Consider the following 26815-nt stretch of genomic DNA (forward strand, 5'->3'; position numbering starts at 1 on the left):
ACACATCAAAAGCAGCGACACATGACAGACGGGGGAAGATATTCTCGACACTTATCACAGACAAAGATCTAAGTTGCCTGAAGAAAAAAATGTTCTCAGCTGGGTACAGTATTACAAGGCCTTGAATCCTAGCATTTGGGTAGCAGAGGCAGGTGGATCTCTATGAGTTCGAGGCCAGCCTGGTCTACAGAGTGAGTTAAATCCAGCCAAGGCTATATAGTGAGACCCTGCCTCAAAAAATATTTTCATAAATCCATTAAACAATCACTAGCAATGGGAGGAGGATTAAATGGTTCAGAGGGAAGATTGACAGAGTGGGGATGCTTGACCTGGTCATGCAGCAGGTAAACTAAATCACAACAGGATACCCTACCCCTACCCTCCGCCAAGCTGTGAGAGTATGAGACCCAATGGACTAGTGTGCAGGGAACAGGTGCCCAGAGGGCCACACCCTTCATCGGGCTGGGACCTGGTATGCTATATATGAAGTGCAATTTGACAATTCTATTACAGCCCCCCCCCCCATTCCTCCAGCTCTCCCAAGGTCTCCCTGTGCCTCCACTTACGTGGGATGGCACATTCCGGATGGCAGCATCTCAGAGCTGTGACACTGAAAGTTTTGAAAATACTACCTGCATGCTGATGCAGAGGGTAGTGGGCAAAAGAATGATTGCATCTCCAGCATGAGACTTCTCCATGAGAAGTGACCCCGGAACAACCATTGGGAGCCACCATTGTATCGTTCATAGAATCTGCTGCTGCGAGTACAGAAATTGTCAAAAGTGTACTCATTTATTTATTTATTTATTTATTTATAGACATGGGTTTGTGTAGCTGAAGCTGGCCTCAGATTTGTTCTGTTGCCCAGGATGACCTTGAATTTCTAATCTTCCTGCCTCTACCTCCACAGTGCTGGAGTTATAGGCAGGCACCACAATGCCTGGTATACATGGTACTGGGAATGTGGGCTCTGTGCATGCCAGGCAAGCAATCTACTAACTGAGCTCCAACCTACAGCCCTTTGGGTATAAAGATGCATTTGCTGTGCAGCTATGGGCTTTTCCTGAGGAGTGAAGCATTTGGGGAAACCAGCTGGTGGCGGGTGTCTTGTTAGTGTGTGACTGCGTGTCATGTGTGTTGGTGTATATATGTCTGTGTGCGCACGTGTGAAATCTCTTCACTCTCCCCGTGTCTGTCATTCCTGTGTTGTGGACCCCTGGCACATCCTGCTCACTCATGACCAGATGTATTCATCCATGAGCACGCATGAGTATATGTGTGCAGGAGAACAGTTATGGGGTGGCTGCTCCGAGGACAGGAGGAGAACATGCCCTCTGTGTGTGATTCAGGGGTGTCACACAGCTAGGGGCGTCCCTGTTCATGAGAAACTGGGCATATAAATGAACGGCTGCCTGCAGAGGCTGGCAAGAGGTCTTAGTGCGGGCTTCCTTCTAATTTCCCATGTCAGGTCAGGAGGCCCCGACTGCCATTTCCTCTTGACATTGCCACTAAATACCCTCATTGTCACCCTTAGACGCTAGGCTGAAAGTTGAATAGTTCCATACAGAAGCTAATCTCAACTTAAACTGCCCCCTTCCTCTAGCCCCTCTGTAACATAATATCATCTTTCTCCTGATTGGCCAGACTCCCCCTGCCTCATCTTTAAGGGGCTTCCACTTCTCAGCATGGCCTGGGACTCGCAACTCCCATGGAGCCATTCCTGCTGGGAATACTGGCCAGAAGCAGAAGGGAAACTGGGGTGAAAGCCTCTGTCAGGCTCCTAATTGGCTAAAGGACCTCCCTCTGTCCTTCAGAGTGAGTTTCAAAAGCCACTGAACAGAGACAAATTCCCTTCCAGCTCTGACTGCCCTCAACCCCTTCTTCCTCCCAGGATCCCAGTAAGAGCTTAGGTGAGCCAGCAAGTGACCCTGGAGTGCCTGGGTCATAGGAAGCTGTGGTTTTGAGACTCACAAATTTCTCTCCTGCATCCCCTGGTCAGCCACCTCTATCCTGATCTCCACAGCCTTCCGGAGGACTGCCCTGGCTTGGCAGCTTGCATGCACGAAACCTGGCTGGTGAGTACCTGAGGAAAGCTTCAGATCACACAGAGAGCTAAGCTTAGCTCAGGGAGGCCCCCTCAAGCCTTCAAACTCTATGGTTTTGAGCTAGCTCAGGTCTGGGGTAGAGGCAGGTTAGGTTTGTATAAGTCTCTATGGGGCTTTCCCCCACAATGTCTGTGACTCTACAGGCCTGTTGGGCATGGAAGCCCATCTGTTTATATATGGGATGTGGAGGGTTAGTACTAAGCCTGGACTCTGTCTGTTCAGGGGGCTCAGGAACAGACTGTCATAGACCAAGAGGATGTTGCCAGGGCTCTGTTGGTCCCTGTTCTCCAGCAGAATGTTTGGGGGTACACAGTGCAGAGGAGGCCCGGCAGGTGTTCTCTGCATGGGACCCAGACTCCCAGCTGTTCTCCTCACTTCCACTCCCGTGTTTAACACACCTGCTTGCTCACTCCTACCCCACCGCACCTGAGCCAGGGCCTTGAACACCCTATGCCTCCCCATCCGGATGCTCGCCCATAAATGAGATGCTAATCAATGCCCCTCCCTTGTCTCCTGGCAGATGCCTGGCCCTGCTTGGCCTGTTGCCGCCTGCATGCCAAGTGCTTCATTAGCCAGGAAAGAAGGCTCTTGCCCTCCTTAATCTAATCCTTGCCAGTGACCTTCAGGAGCCAGTACCTTCTGACTCTGGGAGCCTGGGAGGGTGCGACAATCAATTCCACCACGGCCTCCACAGCTGCAGCCGGATGAATTTCTCGCTCAGAAAAGCATGTTCAAAAGCATCTAATGGAACGGATCATCAATTTGTTTGAATACACATCTAATCTGATTAGGGGGGTCTGGCCACCAGGGCAGCCAGCGTAACCTAGCCTCAACACAGCCCTGGGGAACTGTAAGTGGGGTGGCAGGGCTCCAGTTAGGGAACGAGGAGCATGTGCCTGACCCCATCACCCAGCAGGCTCCCTCGGGCTAGGCCCCTTGGACAGCCAGCCAAAAGACGGTACAGGGAAGCATGAATAGTGAGGATGTCTGAGGGCTGAGCTGATGGCTCTGGGTTGTCTACAGCTCCAGCACAGTGTACAGGGCTTGGGGCTCTCTGGAAGCATCTTGTGAATGAATGACCAGGTCTGGTAGCACTAGGGTCTTCACAGTTTCCCTAAAGCCATGGGTTGTCTCTAGGACATGACTAAGTGATGGCTGTCCTGGGTTGAAGAGTGACATCCTCTCTTCCCTGAAAAACCCCTTCCAAGAACTTCAGGATGTGAATTTACTTGGAAACAGTCATTGGTGATGGAACCAGTGAAGATGAAGCCACAGTGGAGTAGAATTAGCTCTATATGATGGGGTTGTTAAAGAGGTTGTAGTGCAGGCCTGGCAACCCAGGACTGCATGCTAATGAATTTTCAGTTGCTGTGATAAAGTACCATGACCAAAGACAACTTAAGGGTTTATTTTAGCTTCTCTATTCCAGAGGACGAAAGTCCATCATGGCAGGAAAAGCATGGCAGCAGGAGCAGGAAGCAGAGAGATGGAATTTCATCTTCCACACACAGGAAGCAGAAATAAAGAGCGAGAGAACAGGAAGTGGGGAGAAGCTATAAGCCCTCACAACCTGCCCCCAAGTAATGAACTTCCTCCCACAAGGCTCCACCCCCTAAAGGTTCCATAACTGCCCCAAACAATGCCACTGACTGGGGACCAAGTGATTTTGATTTCAAATACCAAGTGTATTTGAAAATACTCGGGGCTGGAGAGATGGCTCAGAGGTTAAGAGCACTGACTGCTCTACCAGAGGTCCTGAGTTCGATTCTCAGCAACCACATGATGGCTCACAACCATCTGGAAAAAGATCTGGTGCCCTCTTCTGGCATGCAGGCATACATACATACAGAACACTGTATACATAATAAATAAATAAATCTTTAAAAAAATAAATAAAAGAAAATACCTGATCCTATGGGGAACACTTCTCATTCGAACCCTAACAGCCAGGTAAGAAGATAAAAAGTTCCAAGCCGGCCTGGGCAACTTAGTAAGACCCTGTCTCAATGGATGAATAAGTGAATAAAAGGGCTAGATATAATCTACTGCCTAGGACATGCAGGGCCTGAGGTTCAATCCCCAGCAGATATGAAAAAGTGCTATGGTTTTATGGTTTGGTCAGGAAATGTCCCACTGAGAAGCCCATGTTTGAAGGCATGGTTCCTGCAGCAGGCACATCCAGAGCAGGGTTTGGGGAAGTGATTGGATTATGAGGGCTCTTCTTCCTGAGTGGGTAAGGGCACTGACAGATCCAGAATTTAAATAGGCCACCAGGATGCAGTGAAACTGTGGAAGCTGGGTCTTCTGGAGGAGACGGGTCTCTAGGGGGTGTGCTTTGGAAAGACAGACCTTGTCTCTGGCACCCCCTTTCCCATCTCTGCTTTGCTTTCTGCTCACTAGAAGGGAGCAGCACAGGTTACTCTGGGCTGCCAGCCATGATGTTCAACTTTGCGCCCATTACAGGGGAGTCAGTTAACTTTGGACTGAAACCACAGATGTGATGAGCCAAGATGAATCTTTCCCCCCAGACCCTCGGGGATTTGTCACACTGACTGGAAGTCTGACCACCACAAGGGGAGAATTAAGACGAGAGCTGAGAGTCTTGGGAAGGGGGAGGCCTTGTGGAGACAGCCAGAGAAGAGACTGATGAATCCACAAGCCAAGGGGCAGCAGGCGTCGCTGCGGAAGCCAGTGGAACAGGGAATAGGAACACTCTTCCTGGAGCTGTCAAAAGGGCCAACAGACATCAGACTCTAGAACTATGGCAGTAAGTGTCAAGCAGTTCAGCTTGTAGGACTTTGTCACGGCCAATCGAGGAAACTCACACAATGCCTCACGGCGACTTGTGCCCATCATCCCACTCACGGCAGAGGCCAAGAGTCCTGGGAGAGCTGCTCCAGATACCATGCAGCCCTGCCCCAGGGCCTTTGCCAATACTGTTCTATCCCACGAGGATCCCTTTCCGTCCTTCTTCACTGGGGGAAACATGGGTCTCAGATCCATATCATAAAACTCAAGTGCAGTGTTCTCTCTAACTTTCTTCCTGAGCTCTCATCTGTATCCCCAGATTGTGGAGGGTGTGCCCCTTATAGCAACGCAAGAATCAGAACCGTGTGGGGTAACTCTCAGACCACCATGCCACTCACTAGAAGGCAGGCTGGGACCTCCGACCTTCCCACACCCAGAGCCAGGCCCTATGCATGTCGGAAGGCCCAGGTGACTTGTAGGCTTGGGACGGCAGTGTTCCTGCTGGTGGCTGGCCATCTCAGAGGATCTCTACACACTCCTCTCCAGCTCTGCCATGGCAAAATTTGAGTAGCTGAGTGCACCCTGACTTTACCGGGTCCTGGAATGGGATCTCCTGGGCTCAGCTCCAGTGGGCTCTGCCACTCCTTAGCCATGTGACCCTGGGCATGAACCCCCTGTGCCCCAGTCTCCTCTCCTGGAAACTGAGTTGACAACTGTAGCTGGTGGGAAGGGCTGGTGCTGTGACTAGTGTGTGCCTCAGACAGTTCATCGGTGAGAGGGAGGCCCTTGTTACTCTTCATCTATGCTCAGTATCGCAGCCAGAGCCTTCTGCCCTGGACCTCCAAGGTGAATAACATCAGAGAAGCCCCAGTCTGGCATGGAAAAAAGATGGTTCTCATTCCCCGTGGGTTTATTTTCTAATTAACAGGAGGAGGGAGCCCCTTTTCCCACCTTGGCCAGAGGGTTCAGAGATTAAGCTTCTACCATTGATTAGGATGTTTTCCGCCTAACGGTCCTATTATCATGCCAGAGTATTCAGATTCATTGGAGCCATAAAACACTGATGATAAAAATTTACACTAACTCCAGGAATTCCTCTCAAGAAACTCCATCGTGTCGCACAGACCACACACTGTCCCTGGTGACCTTGGTGCAGGGTGGCACGCTTGGGGCAATTCTCCAGTTATAGGGGGGACCTGAGAGTCTCACAAATCAATCAAGGTATGCCCTGGGGCTTACCTGTCTCAACATCCAGGGTATCTGTGATGGGACTCCACCCCAGCCCTGTTAATCTCCCAAGTGATGTTGCCCTAAAAGGTGTTTGTCACCACATGGGAACCAGTCCTCAGATTACCCACTGAGTCAGCGACTGTGATTACAGAGACACACTGGTCACCCACAGCTTTGGAGAGCCCACAGCCCAGAGGCCTTGGGAGTTCACCCCACCAGCTGATGGTACCATCTGCAGGCAAAGGACACAGAAGGCTACATGGTGAAGAACAGACCTTTGGTCTGGCTGGTATGACTCCCAAGAGCAACTCTGTATCTCGTCACCAAAAAACAGGATTCTCACTTAACAAGATACTCAGGCACTCGGGGAGGTGACAAACTTAGCCCTAGCATGAAACAATATGCAAAGATTGGCGGAAGTCAGCTGAGCTGAGCAGGAGGTGTCTTAGCCTTCCCTTCCCCCACTCCAGTCAGGGTTATCCGCCCAATTTCCATGGCTTCTCTCTCCTCTGCTTCCCTGGGGTCAGCATCCTGGCAGCTAAATCCACAAAGAAAGGCCTAATCCAGTGAGTGAGCTCCTCCTGTTTAATCCATGCAGCTGCCTTGGTGGGGCCCTGAAATCACCATCCCTTTATTTCTCTCTTGCAGAGAGGGACCGATCACATGAGCAACAGTGACAGTGACTGGGGTTTGAACTTGCCAATGCCTCTGATCGCTCTTAGAGTCAGGGCTGGATTTGATCTTAGGAAAGGAGTCTACCAGGGCTGTGGGAGGAGGGAAAAACAACTCAAGAGCCAAACTATCCTCCCCACGCAGAGGCTGAGAGATGGGGCCCGCCTATGAGGAAGAGCACACATTCATCAGGCTGGTGACCCCGCTGTACCGGCGCTTTGTGGCGTGTAACAAAGACTGCGGAGCAGAAAATTGGAGTTCAATTTGCCGTCCATCCCGTGCGCAGCGCTCAGCCCATTCCAGTCCCTGGCAGGCACCTCTGCGCTTTATCATAAATAATAACACACGCGGCTCTATGGCCCTTTCCACAGTTAGAGTCCCCAAGCAATTTACAAGCTGGATTATCCACAGCGGCCTGCACAGCCGCATCGGCCCCTCCCTGGCACAATGGAGAACTTGCCCCACGGCCCATCTTCCTGTCCTCTTTCCTGGCACTTGGGTGTGAAGCCCTCCAGCCCTGCCTGGCAGTCTCAGGCCCTTGCTGACACAGGAATAGGGGGCACAGTAGCCCCCTTAGGGGTTGGAGAGATTACTCAGTGATTAAGAATGCATACTGCTCTTACAGAGGACTTTGGATCCCAGCACTTGGAACAGGTAGCTCAAAAGCACCTGTAACTCCAGCTCCAGGGCATCCTACACCCCAGGCCAACTGTAGGCATCTGCATTCATGTATACACACACAATTATGGGGATACACATAATTCAAAATAGCAAAAATAAGTCTTAAAAAAGAAAGTGGCCTCGCGTCTCCACCAGGAGCTCCATTTTCCACCTCTGAACCTTGGGCAGCCTGTGAGGTTTCATCAGCAGAGACTGCTGGGCCCAGAGGGATGGGACAATTTGCCCCAGATCACCACATGGGCTGCTGTGCAGAGGCCCAAACCTGGGGATGGTGGTCTTTAGTTTGTGGCACACAAACCTCATGGAGGGCGGTCTGTGGGTGGGGCTGGAGCCCCTGGGAGGCGGGGCTCAGGCAGAGCCTGCAGGGGCTCCAGCCCCACCCTCTGCTCTTCCTATCACTAGAGTAGAACTGAGGCCACATGGCATGACACCATTTCACCCATTTCAAAGAGACACCCAAGGCAGGCCGGTCCCTAAAGGTGTATGTGCAGGGGTTGGGAGAAGGGGAAACAGACACGATGACTTGATAAGTTTGCTTGTGGGGTGGCGAGAGTGCTTTGGGGTGAAGTAGGATGGTGGCTGCACAGAACAGTGATGTCACTGAATTGCCTGCTCTGGTGCTGTGTGGCATCTCAGCTGAATCACAGAGTAAGACAGGTAGAGCCCCACGCCACCCAGCCCCAAGGCCCTGACCCTCTTGGCACTCTGTTCCACCATCCAGTCCCAGGCAGCCTTTAGGAGGGAATGCCACTTAGGAGTTGTAATTGCTTGTTTCTGTCCTAGGCAGCCACCTGGTTCAGTCTGCCGCAGCCCACCCCTGGCCTGTCTGACACCAGGAGCACCTTCCCATACTAGGTGCTGGTCTGCTCTCTGGGAGCCAGAGGTGCCTGGGTTCTCATTGGTTCCCATCAGCCTCGGGCTTAAGGACATTTGAAATGGGGGCAGGAAGCCTGGGTTTTGCAGGGGCAGATGGGATATGAAAGACAGCTGCATTGGCAAAAGCTCAGACATCGATTTAGCGCCCAAGCTCCTCGAGTCCTCCTGGCTTATCTTGGTGTGTGTGTGTGTGTGTGTGTGTGTGTGTGGTGGGGCCATGTCAACCTACTTTGCTGGCTTTTGTTGACAGTCAATGCCACAGAGGCCCAAATACTCCTGCTGTAAGTGCCTCCCCTCCACCCCTGTGCTCTTTCCACAGAAGCCTGGGTCCTGTAGCTGATGCCAAAGAAAAGGAGAGACAGGGTGATGAAGAAAGTCACCAGGCAAAACAGGTCATTTTACCATGAACAGCTCCACGAGAGCAGCGGCTCTCACAGAAATGAGTTGGAGCTCTGTCTCTGGGTCCCTGGACCTTCCTGAAGGTGGAGCGAGGCAGGCTGGTTCTTAAGGCTGAGCTGGAGGCCAGGCCAGCTGGAGGCCACTTCACAGCTTGGTCCCTGATAGTTAGAATACTTTGGCTGCTGTCCCCTTGTAGCTTCTCCAGGGGAAGGTATCTGTGGTATTCATCTAGCCCACAACTCTTTGGTTGGCAGATGGAGAAACTGAGGCACAGGAGAGAACTTGAGTGCTGGCTTCTTTCTCACCTGATAGTGATCAGCTTCATTTCCCAACTATAAATTGTGCACAAGGACTCAATAGACACTGTCCTTTTCTAAGTTCAGATCCCACCCCTCCCCGCAGAGAGCCCTCCCCCAGTCCCTGGTCTCCAGAAAGTCCCAGATGTACTAATTGATGGGGAAAGAGTGGGTTCCCAAACGTGCATCATGGCTCCTTGCTGTGGGTTGAATTGTGTCTCTCAAAAAGACACACAGAACTCTCTACCAGGTACCTGGCTTGGTACTATGGATTGTTTGTTCCTGTTTTTGAGACAGGGTCTCATGTATCTTAGGCTGGCTTGGAACTTGTTATGTAACTAAGGATAACCTTGAACTTCTGATTCTAGCCTCACCTCTTGGGTTCTTGGATTACAGGCAAGCACCACCACTTCTGGTTTATGTGGTGCTGGCAATGGAACCCAGGCTCTATGAACTGAGAGCTACATCCCCAGGCGATGTATATGGTATTTGGAAGTGATGTCTCTGCAGACATCATTAGGCTTAGATGAGGTTCCTGGGGTAGGGCCTCCTCGGATATGGTTGACATCCCCAGAAATATCCGGGGAGAAGATGGCCCCCGAGGACAGAGGCAGAGTCACAGGCAGAGGATACCGAGGATGGCCTTGGTGCCAGGGACCAGCATGCTGAGGACAGGGGTTCTCCAGCTGGCTATAGTTAATGTGCAAACGGCTCTGTGGACATCTTGATCTCTGCCCCCTGATAGTCTGAGAGGGAGATGAGATGTGCTTGCTGTTTCAAGCTACCAACTTGGGGTGCTGTAGGACAGCCCCAGAGAGCTAATTCACCCTCACCAACACACCCAAACACCAGCGAGCTTTGCAGAGTCCTTTTCAGTGAGAAGGTTTTCCGGACATCCTTTCAACAGAGGTGGTCCCTGTGTGCTCACACACCCACACCCACTGGAGTGTAACCCAGAATGATGCCTCTAAATGTCGAAATATTCCCTACTTTAACCTATGAGCGGACATGTCTGGGCCTCTTTTGAACATTCTAGGCAAGCAATCCATAACCAAGCTACGTCAACAGCACTTGGCCCTTTTAGTACCTTCAGTATCTAATCTCACACTGAGTAGACGTTCAATAAATACTGAACGAAGGAACGAATAAAAAGAATCCTCTTACTTCCAGAATGTTGCATGATGACTCCCAACCCTCTACTGATCGCTTCCCATTCTCACTGGTCACCCTAAACACTTGTCTTGCCCTCCCTGTATCCAGACACAGCTGCGGTGTGGGCCAGAGCTCAGCTAATGGTAAGTGACTTTGTCCTGAGTGGCGGGAGCCCATTGTGACAGGATTGGCAGGTTGGCAGCCAGCACAGGCATGATGGATGGCTCTGCATGGCAGGCCATTTCAACTCATTTCCTGGAAGCCAGGGCCTCTGGGAAGGAGAGCACTAGATCCCCTGCCCATGCCCTTTTCACCCTTGCCTCTGCCCTCTCCTCCTGCCCAGAACTAAAAGCCCTGCTCATCCCTGTAGGCTGGGGATGGGGGTAGAGGTAATGGATGGGAGATATTTGCTGTTCCCAGTCCCAGGAATTGAATAAGACGTTCTTGTATCCCACTATTTTTCCTGCCAGGACACTCATTCAGAGAGCGATATGACAGCCACCCACTTGCTGTCCCTTCTCTCTTGTGGCTTGCCTGGCCTGGAGAAGGGGGCACTGTCTCTTTTCTGTTTGTGTGTGATCCCTGCATCCCGGGTAGTTTACTGTAGTAAAATGAGAAAGCTGATACCTGAAAACAGGAGTGGCCACCCAAGATGCTCAGAGGGCCATGTCGGGGCTTCATCCCCTAAGAGGCACAAAGTGGGTTGGAAAAGCAAAGAAGTCACCTCCAGGTGCTCCTCCCACCATCTATGGCTCTGAGAGAGGCAGAGACAAAGGCTCCAACTTGCTGTCATAGTTCCCATAGGCCAAGGGTGACCTGGGATAGCTCAGGGAAAACGAGGCTGCCAGCAGAGGTCAAGCCATCCAGAATTTACCTCAAATGTTGTGACAAGATACCCATGTCCCTTAGGGCCAGTGTGACCCGCCAACCAGGTTGCTCTTCTAGGTCCCATTCCCCTTTAGGTCATGGGCACCTAGCCCTCCCTGGGCACTAGGAAGAAAGTAAGAAAGAGCTGGAAGACAGAAGCTGAGGAGGGGCAGAGGGGTCCTTATTAGCTCTGTGAGTCCAAAGAAGCACTCCATGGGGAGCTGACACAGGGGAATGGAGGCAACAGAAGGGGCCTTCATGGGGCAAAAAACCAATAGGGTCCTTGGAGACAGACCTCTGCCTGGCATCTTGCCTGTCCCAGTGTTGGGCAGGAGGGAAGTGTTGAGCTGTGGTTTGGCAATGGCCGACCCCAGCATGGGAAAGGGGGAGTTTACAGGAAGGCTACAAGTTACTGGAAAGGACAATAAATTAATATAATAGGGCTGTTTGGCTGGTGACAAGGCATAAAACATGTGGTCCAAAACAGCCCCATGTGAGACTGTCAACAGGACAGATGGGAGGCAGGACAGAGAAGAAATAACGGGAAAGGGGTGTCAGAGGGGTGGAGGAGAGCTGCAGGGCAGAGGTCGCCTCAGCTCACCCTTCCCTCAATCAGCCTTGGGCAGGATTCCACTGCAGAACCACTTCCTTTTTGGCTCCTTCATCCCCACCTCCCCACAAAGCCTTCATGAACTTTCCCCCCTGTTTTTTTTTTTTTTTTTTTTGGTATCCTTGACACTCATTCGATATAAATGCTCTCAGCTATGAGCCATTATGGACAGCATGCATTACAAAGGGTCTACTTGCTCACCCAGCTCACACTGCTCATTCAGCAAGTGCTTTCTGAATGCCCACTGTGTGCCAGGAGCTGTCACAGCAAGCAAGGAGCGAACCCCAGCTCTCAAGAGCTCACAGGTGGAGGAATCACTTGACAGAGAGACAACACTCTGGAGATCGAAGCCTTTGACTAGGGGGCATAGCTTGTGTGCTGCAAAGGCTATTGGGTAAGAAGGGTCCTCAAAAATGTTTTAAAGGGAGGGAGGTGTGTTAGGTTGGGGGGGTGGTCTGGAAGGCTTGACAGAAGTTCCAATTTGCACAAAAGTCAGGGCATGTAAGAGACACAGTGGCTTCTGGGAACTTCAGGTATTTTGGCACGATGGGTGGGAGGGTGTAAGCTGGGTGGGAGCCAGGACCTGTTGACTTGAAGAGCAGGCCTTGTGTGAGGAGTTGAATCCAACAGCTAGTTTCTCCAGTTGGATGCCATATGATCTTGGTCAAATCATCTATTGCCATCAAGCTGACTTATTCACTGGGCAAGAGGATAGAATGTAGGTACCAGACTCTAGAAGATGCAGGTCTATCTCCTAGCACAGTTCCTGGTTTTGAACGAATTAATGCATGAAGGAATGAAGGAAGGAAGGAAGGTAGGCTGGGTCCTTAGGGAAGGTCATGTCCCAGAGAATAAAAGGGCTTATAGTCAGTGTTAAGGAGCTTGGAGATCATCCAAAGGGTAATGGAGAAGCCATGTTAAGTCAGAAAGTGTCATGAATACACAGAGGATGGTTTGGATAGCTCTTCACCAGGTCCCCATCCTTCACCCAGGTCCCCATCCTTCACCCAGGTCCTCATCCTTCACCCAAGTCCTCATCCTTCACCCAGGTCCTCATCCTTCACCCCAGGTCCCCATCCTTCACCCAGGCCCCCATCCTTCATCCAGGTCCTCATCCTTCACCCAGGTCCCCATCCTTCACCCAGGTCCTCATCCTTCACCCAGGTCCTCATCCTTCACCCCAGGTCCCCATCCTTCACCCAGGCCCCCATCCTTCATCCAGGTCCTCATCCTTCACCCAGGTCCCCATCCTTCACCCAGGTCCTCATCCTTCACCCAGGTCCTCATCCTTCACCCCAGGTCCCCATCCTTCACCCAGGTCCTCATCCTTCACCCAGGTCCTCATCCTTCACCCAGGTCCTCATCCTTCACCCCAGGTCCCCATCCTTCACCCAGGCCCCCATCCTTCACCCAGGCCCCCATCCTTCACCCCAGGCCCCCATCCTTCACCCAGGTCCTCATCCTTCACCCAGGTCCCCATCTTTCACCCAGATCCTCACACTTGCCAAGGCCTTCATCTCCCACTCAGACCAGGCAAAAGAGAATGAGGTACCCCTGTCTGACCTTGGGTGAGGATGGGGTAAGGACCCTTGGCTTCTCAGCATAAGCCTCTCAGCATTACAACTTATTCCATCAACCTTCCATGCTTAGTGTATGTGGATCAGCTGAGGGCCAGGCCCTGGGAGCACAAAAATATGGAGCACCTCCCCTGCCCAGAGGCCATGGCCAGCTGCCTGCAGAGATAGGATTCATTTGGCAGGAGATGACTAAGACCCTGAAGCATCACTGAGCACGCTCGTGGAAGACACAGAAATCAGGTGACAGGCACACAAGGCAGCATGGGCCACTGAGGACTAGCAGGACAGCCAGGGAAGCTCCACAAAAGGAAACGGACAAGGCAGCCATGAGTCATCAGCTCCTTGATTAAGCGGAAGTCTATGGAAGGACAGTTTTGCTTGGGGACAGGGCGGATCAACTGCTTCATCTTTGAGCTCATGGGGCTGTGTCTACAGATACCCAGGCTCTAGACAGAGGTTGCTAGGGAGAAAGTGCATGAGAGTAAAGGGCGGGGGATGACAGGGCAATGGGGATGCATAGCAGAGAGCCCCCAAAAGTGACATTTTTATTCCAAGTCACAGCCAGGTAAATAAGTGGCAGGCTGTGTTCAATACAGAGGAAGATCCACTCAGAGTGTTGGAGGGTGGGAAAGAACATGACCTGGCCCGTTCACTCCTGACCAGAAATGGGAAGAGCCTAACAGTCATTTTGTTTCCATTGTTGTGATGAAATACCCTGACAACGAGCAAGTTGGGGCGGGGGATTGTTTCATCTTATAATTCCAGATTATGGCCCCTCATTGCAGGGAAGTCATGGCAGGAGTTTGAAGCAGTTGGTCACATCACATCCACAGTAAGAGCAGAGGGAGAATGAGTATACACATGGACGTTTGCCTGCTTTCTGTGCCTGATTTCTCCACTTTCACACAGCTCAAGACCTGCCGTCTGGGGGATGGCGCTGCCCACAGTGGGCTGGGTCTTCCTCCATCAATTAACTTAAATAAGACACTCCCCCTCAGTCATGCCCACAGGCCCTAATGAGCTGAGATGCTCTTCCCAGGTGATCCTAGCTTGTGTCAAGTTGACAATTAGAGCTAACCATCAGAGGCTCCACGTTGGTTCTGTGTTGAATGGAGAAGAAACAGGGATCTGAAAAGGCACAGGCTTTGGTCCTAGCCTTCTTCACAGGCTGTATCCAGAGTCTGAGGCTTTATCCCAAGGGCTGCAAGAAGTTACATAGCCACCCACACCCCGGCAGTTCAGTAAGATATGAACCAAAAGACGTCATGGCAGGCACTGAGAGACTAGTGGGGGACCGGGACAGAGGTGACTGGGGGTGGTTTGTATGAAAACAGCTCCCCATGGGTGCATATGTTTGAACACTTGGTTCCCAGTTGGTGACTATAGTCTCAGGGCATGCAGGCTTGCTGAAGACATATAACTCTAGGGCTCTTCTTTGAGTCAGAAGACTGGCACCATTTTGAGTTAGCAAACTCTGCCCATTTGTGGATTGAGATGTGGGCCCTCAGCTGCTGCTCCAGCCATTTGCCTTCATTGCCTTCTCCTCTCCTTCACAAAACCTCACCCTCTGGCACTGAGTGTCAGCCCAAACTCGCTCTTTCTCAAGTTGCCTTGGTCATGGTGTTTTATCACAGCCACAGAGAAGTAACAAAGACAATGACCTTCCAGGTGGCACTGCGTTTTCTTCAGGAGTTGGCTTTCTCTGGGAAAATGAAGGGGAGGGCAGAGCAGTCAGTTTGGATGGAGTCTGGTGGGTTCAGGGAGCTGGGAGAGGGAAGGGAGGTAGCAAGAAGTGTGGTCCCTGGGAGCTGTTTCAGAGTAGAGGGTAGGGTTGTCTGAAGGTGTATGTGTCTTAGTTAGGGTTTACTACTGCTGTAAAGAGACACCATGACCATTGCAACTCTGACAGAGAAAACATTTCATTGAGGGTGGCTTGCTTACAGTTTCAGAAGTTCAGTCCATTATCATAATGAAGGGAAGCATGGCAGTGGTGCTGGAGCTGAGAGTGTTGCATCTTACAGGCAACAGGAAGTTGGCTGACTGTCACACTGAGTGAAGCTTGAGAAAAAAAGACCTCAAAGCCCACCCCCACAGTGACACACTTCCTCCAACAAAGCCACACCCCCTAATAGCGCCACTCCCTTTGGGGACCATTTTCTTTCAAACCACCGCGTGTGAGTCAGCTTTCCATCCCTAGAATACCCGGGATGGCAACTGATGAGAGAAAAGGTTCACTTAGCACAGTTCAGGTAGTTTCTGGCCATGGTCAGTCACATTGCTTTAGGGCTTCGGAGAGTGCATCTTGCGGCAGGGTAGAAAATGTTCACTTTACAACCAGGGAGTAAATAAGGAAAAGGATGAGACTGTGGTCCCACAGTCCTCTTCAAAGACAAGTTCCCAATGACCATCACCACCAAATAGTGTCTTGACGGGGACCACGCCTTTGTCGTACGGATCTTCATAGGACAGTTAAGATTTCAGCTAAGGCAGGAATGGGAAGCACTGGACATGAGAGCCCTGGGCACTAAGAGGAACACACTGGGGTAAGAGCAGGGCTGTGGAAAAGGTGCTGGGTCCAGTTGGGGACAGCCATGGTCAGTTAGATGTCCAGGTGGGAAATTCAGGTACATGGCTAGAGTGTGGACTCCAGTGCCATCAGTTAGCATAGCTGAGGATAAACTGGAACTGTGTATCTTGGAAATTTCCCCAGAGAGAAAGGGAGAATGATGAACTAGGAACTCCTAAGCATATCTCCTGTCTCATAGGATTCCTACTCCACGCCAGATCAGCTCTACTGATAGCCTGCAGGTGTAGTGAAACTGACCATGCAACACATACTTGCAAGATGCCAGGTGGTCCCAGGAGCTTGAGATGTGTGAAAACCCACATGCCAATCCTTCAAGGTCATTATCACTTCTCTAACAGATGGGGAGGCAGCAGTGCATTGACAGAGAGGCTCTGCCCAAGGTCATGTGGATGTAAGCAGCAGAGGAGGACTCACATTCAGATCTGGCCAAGTCCCAGGCTCAGACTTCTGTCCCAAGGACACCTGCCTCCATGTCAAGCTCCAGGTGAACAAAGAAGGCAGCTTGCCTCATGTTCTTTCAAGAAGGTAGTTACGGCCCCATCCCCATTTCTCCATGGCTCTCCCACTCCTCTGTTTATTCTCTACACTATGGGACTATCAGGTGGGACAATAGACCCATCTCTCTGTGCCTCATGTGCACATAATTCATTTTTCCCTTGAAGGTCAGAACTTCTGTTTGGGGTGAGCGAAAGTCCCTCTGGCCATCCCTGTAGATGACATGTGCCCTCAGTAACTATGAACTATGTGGAAGGAACCACAGCCCCATCTTGGATTCTCACTTGCTTTCATGTCTCTATCCAACACCCAACACTTTTCTTGCTAGCTTTCATGGGGCTTGCATATTCTTCCCATCTCTCTCCCTCTTGAGTCTTCTTAGACCATCTTGGCTGTTCTGATCCTTCTGTAAATACCCACTTTGGGGGATTTAGCTTTCTTTTCAGTGGTATGTGGAAAATATCTCCCTAGCCAGAAGAAAGATAGTTCAGGGGAGAGATGAGGTAATCTAGCTTGTAGCAAGAAGTGCTTATGAGGAGGCACCGGGGAACCAGGCTATGATATGTAGTGAGGATTCAGGGAGCTGAGATGTAGTAGAGGGAACACCAGGTTGGAACGCACAGGGGATGCATGGTGAGCTGGGAGATTCTGGGCAATGACTGAATCTCTCTGTGTCTTCATGTTCTCATGTGGAATTGGGTTAGAGGCATTAGAACAAAGCGTATAAAGGTAAACAGGCCAGGCAAGGAAACTGGTGTGTGTGTGCGTGTGTGTGTGTGTGTGTGTGTGTGTGTGTGTGTGTGTGTGTGTGTGTGTGATAAACACAGTAAGTTAGGTTTCTTTCCTCCTTTGCTGCCTCCCTACTATGTTTTACCTCCTTGGCCTCTGGAATATTGAGGGTTCCAGCCTTCTGTTTTGGCATTTTCCTAAGTGAGAGCATCCATGTCTCTGGTTTTGGCTACTGCATGGGTGATCATGCCTCTCATATCTTTTTGTGTTCTCTGGCCTGAATGAACCAACTCAATGGTGCTCATCAAAACTCTTGTTCACCTGGCTCTTAGAATGTGGCTTTCTGGAAAACTACAGTCTTTGCAGGTATACTTAGTTAAGATGAAGTCACATAGGAATAAGATGATCCTTTGGCACAATGACAAGGGTCGTTATAAGGAGACCATGGGTTTAAAGCGAGACACAAAGAGAAGAAAGGCATGTGAAGACAGGCAGAGATTGGAATGGTATATTTACAGTTTAAGTAGAGTAAAGACTACAGTAGACACTAGAAGCTAGGAGAGTGGTTTGGGACAGGTTCTCTCCCCAAACCTCCCTAGAAACCAACAACATTTTTGGCTTCTTGATTTCAGACATCTGTGATCCAGAGTTGTAAGATGATACATCTCTTTTATTTAAGCCATATGATTTGTGCAACAGCAGCCACAAAAAGCTAATAGAGTTCATATAAAGTGTGGGGAGAGATACCTCTTTAATCCTGGACCATTCCCATTTTCCCTGTGCAGTGCCCAGTAGGGGTTGATTGACATGGACATGGGGCTGGGCAAATAAAGCTGTCCTGAACTTGAAGAGGCAAGAAGGGCAAGCTTATTTATGCTCCATGTTTCATTTCTGATGTCTCATTTGTGGTATTTTTCTCCTTAAGATACATGGAATACCAGCATTCCTACATACAGGTATTGGGACTTTTTAAATCTTGACAGACTGGTCATAGGTTGTACCTCTATTGTTCGTTGGACGGCAGCAATTGTGTCTCATGGCACCACACATGCCTGCCTTTCACACATCTCACAGGCTTGTTCCCATATATCTTGATAAAAAATTTCCCTCCATTATCGTCTTAACATGTCATGGCATGATGTTGTGGCTTCAGTATGGTTTTTCCCCTTTAAGCTCACTCTTGTTCTAACTCCTATTGTGTAAACTTAAAAGGTAGAAGCTTACTTGACCATAGTGTCTAAAGGTTTAATCTGAAGGAGGTAATTAGGGCTGGATAAAGCCATCAGGGTAGGACCCTATGATGGAATTCTGCTGTCTTTACAGGGAGAAGGAGAGAAAGCAGAAGTCACACACACATCATCTGGTGTCTTGCCAGGAGACACCACACAGCACCTTATGACTCTGCCACCAAGAAGTTTACCAGGAGGTGCATCCCGTTGTCTTGGAACCCCAAAGCTGTGAGAGGCAGCATAAACCTTTCTTCTTCCTAACTTACCCAGTCTGTGGTATTGTGATATGAGCAACAGAAAACAGACTAAGATGCACAGTATTACCTTAAGAAGTAAACCATTTGTGGTAACTTCTGGTGGGAGTCATCAATCCTACTCCTGGAAATCCCCACTAGCTTTTCATGGTTGTCTCAAACCCGTGGGAGATTACTGAAGTCACCCCCTCCATGTTCTTGCTAACCCTGGGTTTCTATCACCACCATCTAGCTTGGTCCTAACCACATCCTCAGGCCCCCTGCACCTGGCTGCCTCCCTCCATACTCTTCTTTCCCCCACAACCTCTGAGACATCACAGGTTCCAGCTTTCTGTTTGGGACCACCATTTCCCTAGGTGAGAACATTTGCATTTCTAGTCTTAGCCACCGAGTGACGGATGAAGTTCCCCTAGCTTCAATCCTGACTTCTTGCCTGAGTGAGTTAACTACATTTTGTTGGCCATCATGTTCACAAATATAAAACATCCAAAGCAACATTCAAGAGCCTGCAAACTTGTATGGTTCTCCCTAATTCTCTAGTACAGGTAGTGGCACCGTGGGCCATGTTACCCAGGTCAGACACAGTGGTGGCTTTTGTGTCTTTTCTTTCACCTCCACCACTCACCCACTCCAGGCTGTGTGTGAGCCCAGCTGCCGTGTTGTGATGGCTGCTCTAACCCTGGTATTTAACACAGCGTGGAACCCACAGCCAGTAGCTAACAAACACTTTTAAAAAATAACTAAGAAATTAGTCCTGTTGGGTTTACGCCCTAAGTGTTTCTGATGCCGGCAAGCTACCCAGCCCCACCTCTTTCTTCTCCACTCTGGAATCCATTTTCCAGGCCCTCACTGACCTCTGGCCACTTGTCATTAGCTCAGTGGTCTACTTAAATGAAAGGGATATGTAAACCATGTGCTTCATGTTCAAATTTCTTCCACATGCACAGGAACCATGGCCTATAGGTCAAATATTCTGTCTTGGCAAAGAGTCCATAGACCTTTCTATCATTAACCACATGTGTGGCAAATATTGGGTAAATACCAGTTAAATAGATTCTTTGACATTTTATAGTTTCCTACCGTGACAGTTAATATTGTCAACTTGACAGAATCTAGAACCATCCAGGGGAAAGTTCTGTAAGGGATTGTCTAGATTAGGCTAATGGAAATATGAAGACCCATTTTAAGTAGTGGTCCATGATGCCTTGTGAGTCAGGCTGAATAAATAGGGGAAAAGGGACAAAGTGAGCTGGGTGCTAGCACTCACTCTCTCTGCTTCCTGACTATGGATGTGATGTGACAGCTGCCTCAAGCTCCTGCCACCAAGTCTTCCCCACCCTCACTCAATCTGTGATCCCAAATGCACCCTTCCCTCCTTATGTTGCTGATATACATATTTTGTTACAGCAACAGGAGAAGTAACCAATACACGTCTCAAACCATGCAGACTTATCCTTAGCTTGTATTCTTGTCAAGCCTTCTGGGCTCTTGTCTACCAAGCTCCCACACACCTACCTGACATCGAACCCTATAAGGTTTAGGTCATCTTTCACTCCCATTATCACCTCCACCATGCCCCATTATAACGGTGTCCTCGTGTAACTGTCCTCTGCTTCTACTGACTCCCAATGAGAAAGACTGCCTTTGGGGGTGACCCCGGCAATATGAGATGTCTTCTGTTGTTACAACTTAGGGAAGGGGGACACTAATAGTCTTGATGGATAGAGGTCCCAGAAGCCCCTTCAGATCCAAGTTCATCCTCTCATCCTCTGGCTGTTGATCTGGAGGCTAACTGCTCTCGTCTAGTCCTTAGGACATGACAAAGCCTAAGACATCGTCTTATCAGCATTGCCTTCACTTGATATATGTCAATGAGGAGGCCCCAGAAACTGTGTTCCAAGCCAGTTCCTCAGAGTCTCTGGCCCCACACAGGCTGGGAGCCAGAGCAACCTACACTGCCCAGGACAGGCTCATCACAAGGAGTGACCTGGCTCAACATGTCAGTGCTCAACATGGAGGAACACTGGATGGGACTTGAGCAAGGCAATTCCCATCTTTCTGTACACTCTGGGGACTTGCTTGTGTCTCAGTTACTTTCCATCACTGTGACAAAACACCATGACCAAGGCAACTTACAAAAGAAAGCATTTGATTTGGCTTCTGGTTCCAGGAGGTTAGGATCCAGGATGGCAGAACCAATGGACAGCTGAGAGCACTCATCTTGATCCACAACCCAAGGCAGAGAGAGAGAGAGAGAGAGGTGGGGGGAGAACGAATACTGGGAATTGCATGAGTCTTAAAACCTCAAAGCCTGTCCCAGTGACACACCTCCTCCCACAAGGCCACACCTCCTAATCCTTCCCAAACAGTTCCAACCAACAGGGACCAAACATTCAAATGTCCACGGGCGGGGTAGGGGGGCATGCCCATTCGAACCACCACACCTTGTCCTTGCCACCTATCAGCCCTTGTTGTAAGCCTGCTGACTGGCTATTCCACACATGGTCCCAGCCCAAGGGCACAGTCCAATTCCTTCTGCAAACTGGAGGCTGCAAAGGCAGGCAGCTGGCTGTCTCCCAGACCCGAATCAGACAGCAAGGACAAAGGCAGAGGAGAGCAGTGTCCTTTAGAGAGTTGCTGGCTTCCTTCAGGAGCCAGGGCGGATGCAACCAATTTAGCTAACAAGTTGCCAGGGCCACGGTACCGTTGCCAGACAGTGAAATTGCCCTTCTTACCAACACGACTGCCAGGCAGATGATACAAACAAGCCTGTTAATTAGGCCTGTAATAGCAGCTGTGAAGGGGACATTTCTCCAGAAAATAGGGATAGGGACTAGGTGGTAGCTCTTTCTTGTCCCATTAGAGATACAGCCTGAGGCTGGGATTTGCCATTTTGCAGAGAGGCAGGAAGGCACATCTCACTCTAGCTGCTATTCTGGGACATAGGCAAGGCCCGGACAAAGAGATCTGACACAGCTTCTTCAGTAAGTCACAGGGGAAACACTGGATGACTCTCCCATGTTCCAGTAATGTGCCTAGATAACACATAATACATGTCATGTAATAAGGGTGAGACTGGGCATCAAATCCTTTCTCTTTTCTCAGCTTCAAGCCTCTGGTCCCCTCTGCTGTCTCCCTGGAGGCTGACTGCTCTCCTCCAGTTCTCCAAGGAAGCCTGGTGACTGCAGGATGCAGTCAAAACAACAGTCTATCTTAGAAGATCAAGGGCATCTTATCAGTATGCTTTTCATTAGGTACATATTAATGGAGAGGTGCCAGAAACCTATTCTGACCCAACTCCTCAGAATCCTTGATCCTGTAGCCAAGGATTTAGGCAGGCTGGGAGCCAGGATATGCTCAAGTCCCCTGGGGCTGATTGGCATGGTGGCTTGGCCAGGCTTCAGGAACAGGTTGCCGAGCCTGGAGGGACAACCTTAGAGCAGGCAAGCATATCTCTTAGTAGGCAGGTTCATCAACATAGGTTTATACCTTCAGCGGTAGGGGAATGGTCTCAGACACCCCTACAGGTCCTTGGACACAAGCCACCCTCTGGGGTGCCATGCCTACCTCTGCAGTCCAGACCACCACTCCAGCCTGTCCTTATATTCACTTACACTATGTCCTTTGAAAGACTATATTTTCTATGTAGGGCAGGAAAGTTGTACCCATGCAATCCCAACAATACAGCTAATAAGACTAAAGAAGACCTGGACGGTGACATCAGATGACATGCCAACAAAGATGGGGGAACTCTCACGAGGTCCCACCCTAGATGAAGAGCTACAGGCAATTAATGACAGCAAAATTAATCTTCCCCAACACTGAGCCCCCTAATTGGTTATCCAATACCAAGTGGTCAGCCTTGAAAACATACCTATACCAGCAAACTCAGGAGATTATATGTACATATGTAACAATAATAGTTCAAGCAAAAGAAAAAAGTCCCCGCTTCTACAGGTGCTCTGGGTGGCAACACGGACCACACTCCCGACTATAGTTACTCTTCCTAGAAAGGGGCCTGCCCTCACAGGCAAACCTGTATCCCATGAGGGCATGAACCAGCACCTTCCCTGAGACCCTACACCCTGGCTAAGCCTGTCACCAGCAGGCCTTCTTAAGTTGCCCTCTGGCTTCGGCTCCAGTTCTGTCAAGGAAGTGCCCGTCTTGGAGACTGTGCCCCCGAAGAAGGGTCATTATTGCTAATGCCTTCTCTCCCCCATCTGTTGTGATTGTTTACACTCCACTTGCTAATTAGAGACTAATTAGCTGGTGCTGAAATTCATCACTTTCCAAACACAACACGGCAGCAGGAAGAGCGCAGTGATGCGGGGGTAACATCTGCACCTCCGCTTGGAGCCAAGGCGCCATTCAGCTGCTCCCACTCCCCTCCCTCCTCCTCCTCCCAATACGCTTCCAGAAGGCTTGGGCTGCTGGCTCTTTTTATTCAGCTCCTCAGCACAGGGCAGTGCGGAACATGCAGTGAAAACTCAATACAATCTAGAATAAATAAATGCATGTTCGTCTAGATGAATGGATCGGTGAAGACGGGTCCATGAGTAGACACACAGAGTGGACTGGGGAGTAGGGGAGTAGCGGTGGGCAGTGAGTGAGGCGCAGAACTAACTGCCCACCATTTGGTAGAACACGGCATCCTTTGGTTCAGGATCCTAGGGGAGAGCATTCCCTGAAGAGGGTGGGGCTAATGAGGCCTTTTGGCGTGGTCTGGAGATGGGGGTGTGGGAGGAAAGGCAGATGGGATGGAGAAGGAACAAAGTGGCATCATAAAAGAGGAGTGCAAAGGTTGGTAGCAGAGGAGAAGCTGCAGATTGTGGCCTTAAAAAGTCAGAGGGGTGGCCCTGGCTTGGGTGAGGATGTGTGACTGGACTGGGGAGAAATCTCAGTGACTCTTGGATGGATGCCATCCATTTGAACGACAGCCTGGATTGGAGAAGGCCCGAACTCTGACCTCCTTTCCTCTCATCTCCGGCAGAGTGCCTAATGTTACTCAAAGTTCCTTTCTATTCAGGCCTTGGGCAGCAGGACTGGCTCCTTGGACTCCCCTGAGTCTCCTAGCGCTCCCCCTATGTGGGATGCTCTGAGACCAGTGGCTGCCAGCCAGGGTGGAAGGAAGCCAGGTGGAGGGGATTGCAGTTACCAGAGCAGCCAGGCTTTTCCAGGGAGGCTCTGGAACAACTTATAATGGAAAGGGCAAGAGTGGAGCTTTGTCCTTGCTTCTTTCCCGGTGACATCACGGAAGTCACTACGTTCTCCTACTTGTATCCCTGACCAGGGGTCTACAGTGATCTTAGCCAAGAGCATTCATTACCTGGGCTTGTCCTCAGGGGTCCTGAGCACTTCCCCTCTGTATCTTCTTTAAGAGTAGGATTATGGGAATCATACCACATGGTGGCTGAAGTTTCTCCTACACCACTCACTTGCTGAGTAACTTAGGATCTGCTGTATTGCTTCTCTGAGCTTGTGCGCTCCTCTGAGAAATGAGGCTGGAAACACTAACCTCAATGGCCACCACCAGGGCCAATGAGAGGATAGCTTTAAAGTTTGTTATTCCACGAGTCTGTTGAGTGAATGATAGGTGGAAACTGTGTGGTCTGGCGGCCTCTTGAGAAAGTGTGCCATTTCCTCCTCTGTCCTTGCAGCCAACAGTGGCCTGCTCAATGTCTAGCTCCTGTACTCCAGCAGACTGTGGTTGGCTGCTTTTGCTCACATTGTAGTTGGTCAATGGGACATCAAGGGACACAGATTGGGAAGAGAGTTGCATGGTAGGCAGTGGCTTCAGAACACATCTACCTGTTGTCACTCAACTAAGACTTTGGAGCAAGCATCCCTCTACTTATGGATGTGCTGGCAGGGGCCAATCAGACTGACCCAGAGTCAGGCCAGTTGAGCCCCTGGAGCACAAAGCAGCACCGACTGATGTACTTGCTCCTTGTGGGCTTGTTTTTAGGAGAGGAGGAGGAGAGCCGACAACTGGTGACACAAATACTCTATAAAGGTTACAGATGGGCCAGCAAGATAGCTCAGCAGGTAAAAGTGCTTGCCACATGAGCCTGATGACCTGAGTCATGCATCCAAGTTTCATTTATTTTTCTGAGATAAAACACGCAGACAATATTTTTATCTCACAGTTCTAGGTAAAAGTCCATCAATTGGGGGAACTCACAATGGCAGGAGCTGGAGACGGCTGATCACATCACACCTAGTCAAGAGTAGACAGAAATGCATGCATGCTTGATTGCTTGCTCTTACCTGGCTTTCTCCACCCCTGCACAGTCTGAACTCCTGAGCTAGGGAATAGTGCTGCCCACAGTGGCCGGTGGGGTCCTTTCCCATCAACTAACTTGAAGTCAATCCTCCACAGACACGCCCACAGGACAAGCCAAGGTAGACAGTCCCTATTGAGACTCTTCCTAGGAAACTGACAATTAAAAGAAGGAGAGAACCAATTCCTAAAAGTTGCCCTCTGACCTTCTCAAGCATTCCATGACATGTGCACACCCATACCTGTGTGTGCACACACACAAACACACATGCATGCAAGTGTGCACTCGGGTGTGCATACAATAGTAATAATAAATCAGACTTTCAGAAACAGCTAAAGCCACACACAGAGGATTCTTTCTAATTCTCCCTCCCTGCCATGCCTGGCCTAGCCCTGTGCTCATGTTACATGATTTCTATGCACTTTGCCTATATGGTCCATGGCCCACAAGCCTCAGGCCCTGCCCTGTGCTGCCTTGCAGGGTTTGTGGCCGGAGCATGCCTGGGCTGCATTTGCCCTGTCACCTGGGTAAAGCATCAGACTCCCTAGACAATGTGCTACAAAACTGTTGCACAGTGCATGCCATCTCCAGGAACCACCGTTTGTAGCAAGCTTCTGGGTGACTCTGCTGTCCCTGGTCTAGGGGCCAAACTTTTAGAACTGCTAGCCTGGAGGTAGGACCCATCTGAAACAGGCAGTGGGGATATAGAGAACTGCACGCCAGGATGGGTTGAGGAGGACCCAGACACGAGGGAACATGCTGCTATCCTTCACCGAGGTATGCTGAGGTTCCTGCTCCGCCTACCCAGGGGCTAGGAAGAGAAAGAAACATTGATGGTGGACAGCTAGCTTCTGCCATATCACCCTGCGGGGAGGTGACATAGATGACCAGCAGCGCCTCTTTTAAATAGGGTGCAAGATGATGTGGGCAACTGCAGCCCCTCCCCCCTCCCCGGGTGCCCCACCTCCCCCTCCTGGCTGATAGTCTAATCTCCAGACCTTCTGAGTAACTAATCCTCTCATAATGGGATCAACATCTTGGTCCCTGCTCTTTATTTACATAACGGACCAGTGAAGCCCTCCTCTAGCCAGCTGCGGGGAGGCACGAGTAAAACCTGGGGTGTGGGGCTTTGGAGACCGTGAGGATGGGTCTCCAACTATGCTGGTTCCAGTTGGCAGCTCACGATAATGGTGTGTGTGTGTGTGTGTGTGTGTGTGTGTGTGTGTGTGTGTGTGTGTGTGTGTGTGTGTGTGTGTGTCTGCAAGCTCATGCCTGGGTTCTCGGTTAATACTTAGGCACAAATATTAATCCCTTTTTATGCAAAGAGAGATGTATCGTAAGCTCCGAGAAATCAAAGTTGAAACCGGGCCAGCCTCCTGCCCTGCCTCCCTCACCCCTGCCAAACGGACACGTCTGTTAACGAGGGGGATAAGCGGAGAGGCCATCAAAGCAGATTTCCAATCTGTCAATTTTGCTTTTGGGCCTCTCGGAACTCAATTTCTCTCACTCTCCCCACTCTGCCCCGGCGCCTGCCCACCCGATTTCCATTCCCACTCCGTTCCCCACCCCCACGCTTTTATCTCCCAAAGTGGGACCTATTGACCCGGCCAGGCTCACAGGGCGCCTTTCACGGGGCGCTGGGGCTGCTAATGGAGAAGGCAGCTGTGGGGTGGGAGGGAGGGGGGGCCGTCCCGCCCGCCAGGCAGTGGACAGAAGCCCAGGAGCTCTTGTGGGGCGGGGGGGGTGGTGGTGGAGGCTGCAGCAGGCAGAAGCCTGATGCATTTGGCCTGGAGTGCTGGGACCTTGTGGCCCACGGGACTCACCTACCCCTTTAGGGTGAGCACGTTTCTTCCCGTTCTGCAGAGCATGGACAGTGACTCGTCCTAGGGTCTCCTGGCCAGTTTCTAGTAGACAGGGACTTGGGATATCTGTGTCTGGTGGGATGTGCTCAAGAAATATTTACACTTGGGTCCAGACTATTGTCATGATTTTGCCCACCCCCCTTTTAAGGTGGGGGATTGAGGCAC

The 26815-nt window shown here is 50.5% G+C and overlaps 1 protein-coding gene and 1 long non-coding RNA gene across 3 annotated transcripts in view; one reads left to right on the forward strand and one right to left on the reverse strand.

The window, feature by feature from the left end:
- Positions 1–26815, reverse strand: part of Sdk2 (sidekick cell adhesion molecule 2) — a 277455-nt gene that overhangs the window by 161594 nt on the left and 89046 nt on the right. The gene's annotated exons all lie outside the window — the stretch shown is intronic.
- On the forward strand, positions 11790–19218 carry LOC107978828. The gene is made up of 3 exons (XR_003487141.2): positions 11790–12030; positions 16139–16325; positions 18348–19218. It is a non-coding gene; the product is annotated as an uncharacterized LOC107978828 (long non-coding RNA).

This window comes from Cricetulus griseus, chromosome 7 (genome assembly GCF_003668045.3).
Source record: "Cricetulus griseus strain 17A/GY chromosome 7, alternate assembly CriGri-PICRH-1.0, whole genome shotgun sequence".
NCBI lineage: Eukaryota > Metazoa > Chordata > Mammalia > Rodentia > Cricetidae > Cricetulus > Cricetulus griseus.